This window comes from Daktulosphaira vitifoliae, unplaced genomic scaffold, assembly GCF_025091365.1.
Source record: "Daktulosphaira vitifoliae isolate Bord-2020 unplaced genomic scaffold, ASM2509136v1 Scaffold_4, whole genome shotgun sequence".
In the NCBI taxonomy this organism is placed as follows: domain Eukaryota; kingdom Metazoa; phylum Arthropoda; class Insecta; order Hemiptera; family Phylloxeridae; genus Daktulosphaira; species Daktulosphaira vitifoliae.
In genome coordinates, this window is record NW_026099575.1 from 40,563,351 (window position 1) to 40,569,353 (window position 6,003).

A 6,003-nucleotide genomic window follows, 5' to 3' on the forward strand; every position below is an offset into this window, starting at 1 on the left:
TAATTTTATTTATGATTTTAACACTACAGTGTTATTTTTCCATATTATCAACTCCAATTTTTACTTATTTATTTTTGCAATGATATATTTCATCTAGTACAATTTTTTTTTTTATAGAGCGCTATAAATTTTAAGGTTTTAGTGGTTAAGTTAGCAATGGTCTTACACAAAGATTTGTGAACCTCTAAATAATCATTAAAGATAAACATTTTTATACAANTGGTCTTACACAAAGATTTGTGAACCTCTAAATAATCATTAAAGATAAACATTTTTATACAATATAAAAAACATTTGTTTTATTAAAACAAAGAATCCCAAACTGTTGTAACTAAAATATTATTGAGGCAATCAAATATTTTCTTTAATTGAGTACTATAATTTTTGTAATAGGAACAACATTTTTGATCGTTAATACTAATTCATTTAAATCATTTGCATATTCATGCTGATATTTCTACAATATTCTTTAATAATTTTAAGAAAACTTTATAAAGTTAATTAAAACAGATTTCTGCTGATTAAAAAATTGTACATTTATTTGTATTAATTAATATTTTTTGTTTACAAAAAATTTTTCCGCATTTATTCTATTTCATTTAGATTTTCTATTTAGATGTTGGATAAATTAATTTTTGTAGGTAATTAAATTACAAATTACTTAATTGATAAAAAATTAAACTACTTAGAAATCACTTAATATGACAATTAACCAAGTTATATTTATTTTATGATATAAAAGTAAGTTCATAAAATAGAATTTACTTTTTTTTTTATTTAGATGTTAAATATGAAATTTATTTTAATGAAATCCACATATATCAGAAGTGATTCTAATGAGATTTGACTCAAAGACATCATAGATATTCAAAATAGGAATGGCACGAAAAAAATTTTCATTTGAGAAGCTAGGCACCATTTTTTACTCATTTTGAGCTAATAATGAGTAAAAAAGCAACAAACAATTGTATATTAGGATAGCTTTTTCAATGGAAGGGCATGTATCCCTGAGCTCGCTCTAAATACATTACTGATATCAGTATATTAATTAGATTTGATTACAAAATAAAATCATAAGAGTAAAATTACCGTAAAATTAAAACATAATTTAATTGATCATTTTTATTTTAGTTCTTATAATATTATGATACGAACCCTTGAATTAGTAGATTAAATTTAGTATTAATCAAGTCATTTCAATATTTTATTTATTAAGGTAAAGTACTAATCTAATCCTTCTACCGGTTTCGCACATTTTAAATATCTTTAGATTTATTAAAGGGAAATCCTGCGTTAAACACATCTCATGAAACAATTTCGATACAAATTGAGAGGGAGTATTTTTTTATATTTAGTATCTTGTATAAACCAATACTGCTCTTTATATAAATAAATCGAATTAAAACCCTTAAAATTAATTTTAATAAAAATAAAATGACATTTCATTTTAGTAATTAAATTACACTAAAACTTAATAAATAATTTATTTACTGTAACTTATAACTCAAGCTAAGTTACTACTCAACATTTATTCATAGTATACATATTGTTTATATTACAAGGATGTTCATTATGAATATAATAATTTTGTTGGGAAATTTTTGATATACACGTAGTTATAACCTAAATAGTTTATATTATCTATAAAATTTTAGAAAATTTATGAAAAAATATGAATATGATTAACCAAATGGGAAATGATAATTTTAAAGAAAATGCTAAACATATTGTAATTTAATGGCAATGTAATAAATAGAATTTTCTCTTCTCTAAGAAAGTAAAATGTAAAGAAAAAAAAATTGTGTAAAATTAATTCTAGATCTTTCGTATTACTCACATTTAATAGATATTATAGTGATATATAAATCTTACACTAATCTATTGTGTTCAAGGTCTTAAGGTAAAGGATAACAAGTTTTCTGTTCTTTGTTAATGTGGCCACTTATATTTTTACACAAAATGGTATACACCGGAAAAATATTAACGTCATTCTGACCAAATATTTTACAAGGTCATTTCTATGAAATAGTTTCTGAATAACCGTTACCATGATAACTAAGATGTAATTTACCTTAGTAAATAATAGTAGGCTATACTAATCAAACAGTCTGAAATGAAACTATACATTTACGAATGAAAGAACTTGTCGTAGGTCTAAAATATTTAACAATATTTTTAGCAAATATGCAATATATTATGATGGGTTAAAGTGATGCACAAGTATAATATATTACAATTCATTCGCTCACAGACTCCATAATAAATTAACTACAAATAAAAAATAATATTTCACCTAATTCGTTATGTAAACAAGGCCCTTGAATCTTGTCTACATCTGTTCTTTTTTTGTCAGTTAATCACAACAAGTGACCATCACTTTATGACGTGTCTCAAATATAAAATATAAAAGAATAAAAAACAATTTCAAAAAGATCATATAAAAATTATTTAGTTTAATTGGAGTGCTGATTTATAACTATGTAATAGAAATAAGTTTTCATTATATTATGGAGGAAACGTTTAAAGAGATACTACACATGTTCGCCTAGATCGCTGCAATCCCAAGAGTTCAAATATTAAAATTTTAAATTGGCCTTCTGAAAACTTGCTAAAATGGAAATATTAACTTTTAGAAAATAGGAACAGGATTGATTTCAAGGTAATGTAAAGTGACTAATTACGTATTACATTCATTTTCAACATTGTGAGCGTAGATTATTTGGGAGATCGTGTCAAGTGGAAGTTTAGGGTAAGAGTCGGCCTTCCCAAGTAGTTGGAATTAAGGCGAGGAAGAAAAAGATTCATTTTCAACATTTTGTTTTGGAACATTTAAAATTTTTAAACAAATTATATATAGTGTTTAAAAATACTACTCCTCATTTTTTTGTTAAAAAATAATTTTTCCATAAAAAAGTTTTACTTAGAGTAGATTTTAGAAGTAAATTACAAAAAATTTTTTTGGTTTTTTACATTTGCATGTACAATGTAAGCCAAAAAGTTCTGAATAATTAAATAACTTTCATATATTATTTTGATATATTTTTTTTACTAATTATTTACGTAATTTTATTGTAGTCTAAAAAGATTACGTTCAAAGCATATTTTTTATTATGTAGCATTATGGCTTAGAACTTATATTCTTTTCTTATTTTAATTGTTTTAAACATAATTCAGTATTATGCTTTATATATTGTATGTCCTATGTGTCATGTTGATTCTAAATATAAAATTTGAAAGTGTTTTTTTGCTCTTTCTAAAATTAAAAAAAAAAAGGCTTTATCGGTTAGTCCGTCGCTGGGGAGTGGGAGGCTGACTCCAATTATCAAACTGATCTCTCGCGTCAACCTCTGTCGCGCTACCGTTTCGGCCACGCAATCTTTCTTTATATAAAATTTAGCTATTCGTAACTATATCACAATATAGAAACATAAAAAAATACTAGATTATTCGATGCAAAAGTAAAAGTAGCATATGTTTAGACCAAATTTTTTTAATTAAAAAAAATTAATGTTATCTCAACTATTTTTAATTATAATACAAATATATAATTGATTTTTTTAATGCCAACAGAAAATTTAAAATATAGTACAATACTTGAAAGGGTTTAACTGATAATCAATAGTCTAAAAGAAATTAATTAATTCCAAATCAATCCAATCCAACACATTATATAATTTACGTTTTAAATTTTAGAAATGTCAAAAACAAATTTTTACTTTAAAAGTATTTTTTTAATGTTAATATATTTAATAAGACGTTTAAAGTATTATTTATTTATTGTGTGTATTTAATATGGATTTATAATATATTCAGCAATTATTACCAAATAAAACAATAAAATGAACAGCTAATTTATAATTTAACAAAACTTGCAAAAACTCAAAGTTAAACCAAAATATATTAACATATTTGTTTCTAATAACATACCTTCAAATATTAAAATGAAAATACAAGCAGAGATGATGGTTAAATTTAAAAACAAAATTTTTATACAGTAAGAAGAAATCTATTATTGACATAATCAACAAAATTATTAACATTATTTCATATGATAATTCACCTAATAATTAATTTAGATTTTAAATTAAACAAAGAAAGTAAATAAATGGGATAGGATTAACAACAAAATTAATTCTTAAATAATAAAAATATCTTTAACAATGCAATTATCCATAATTTGCAGAAAAATAATGATGATGGCATAAGACCGAAATAATATTAGTTTTTTTTTAATTTTGTTATACTCGTGGCTTTATTTTTATAACGAGTATAGCGGAAAAAATGGTAAAATAGCTATACAAATTAATGCAATACATTTGTAACAGGGTTCAATAAAAATGTACAATTATTACATGTTTTTATTAATTATATAGTGAATGTAAGATTAAAATTTTCAGCCTCAAAACTAATGACCTTAATTTCAAAAATTATATTTATTTATGTTTAATTTAATGAATATTATACGCCAGTCATCGAAGGAGTAATTTTGGCGAATGACGGAAAAAATTCCCAACCAAATTTTTTTTTTTTGAAAGTTGAATTAAGATATGTATAATGACATACTAAAAGTCCTCATTAATTGGAATTGAGTTCAAACATATAAGCTTTTTTAATTTTCTCAAAAAATATTTAACTTACAAAAATTATTAATTATTATTATTTGACAAATGTATCAAATAAAATTTTTTTCCATTTTCTTATTCATTTTCCTATTCTAAATTTTGATAGCATATATCTTCATCAAAAGTATAATCTTCTTATTCTTCAATCTTTATATCTATTGAATTTGTACGCTATTGACCTTTGCAATGTACTTATAAAATAGAACATTTAAGACCTGTTTTTCGGCAGCCACAGTTTTTACCAATTCCAGCACATGACTAAAGGCCAATACGTTTTATGACAATTATCTTTATCATTATCAGAAATTCTGGTGTCAATTGACATAATATAATTGTTGTTTTGGTAATGTACAATTTAGCGTTTGGTTGAGTTTAAACAATATAGCATCAAATCAATTACCTAATCTATCGGTGTATCTTAATATACACTACATTTTAATGATACTATAAATAAATAAACTCACACATACACACATATGCATTTATAACATTGTGTCTAATATAAGTATAACACGATAAAAAGTAACCGTAAAATGGAAAAAATGGAAAATAAATTTTAGTACTCGTATTAAACGTAATGTAACTCGAAAAATATTTGTTTTAATGAAAAAATAGAAGATACCTTTATTGTTCAAAATTGTCTGTTAAACAACTTTTGTACGAAATTTTTTTTTTAAGTTAAGTATTTTTTGAGAAAATTAAAAAAGCTTATATGTTTGAACTTTTGAAAGACTGTAAAAAAAAGCTCAATTTTAATCAATGAGGACTTTTAGTATGTCATTATACATTTCTTAATTCAACTTAAAAAAAAAAAAAATTTGGTTGGGAATTTTTTCCGTCATTTTTCTATTGTTGACTGGCCTATTAAGAATTGATATGATTTTATTATTAGATAGAAATTTATTTTATCAAGAAAATGTTTAATGATTAAAAACATTTTTTTTGTATTAATACTATTAATTTTATCAATTAATATTAAAAGTTTTTAAAAATGATTTTTTTTTTTACTTAAAACATTTTGAAGATATTTAATTTAAATATTCAATAATTATATTGAACCAATTTAATTATTACCAACGCGTTTGAAATTTTGATGGTTGCAAAATGTGTCCAGAGTGAAAAGTATTCAATAATATACTTATACCATAATTATAGCTAATTTTCTTATCTATTTTAAATAATCCTTAATTTAAATCATTTAAAATAAAAATATGTTTGTAATAAGTCGTTAAGTGAACGCTTAATTAAAATTTTGGAGTATACAAGTAAATATATGATATATTATAATTAATACTTAAAACTCAATTCTATATTTCAATCGAAAATTTGGAGAAATTAAATTTTTTTAATTTATGGTATTGAACAATTATTATCATATGTC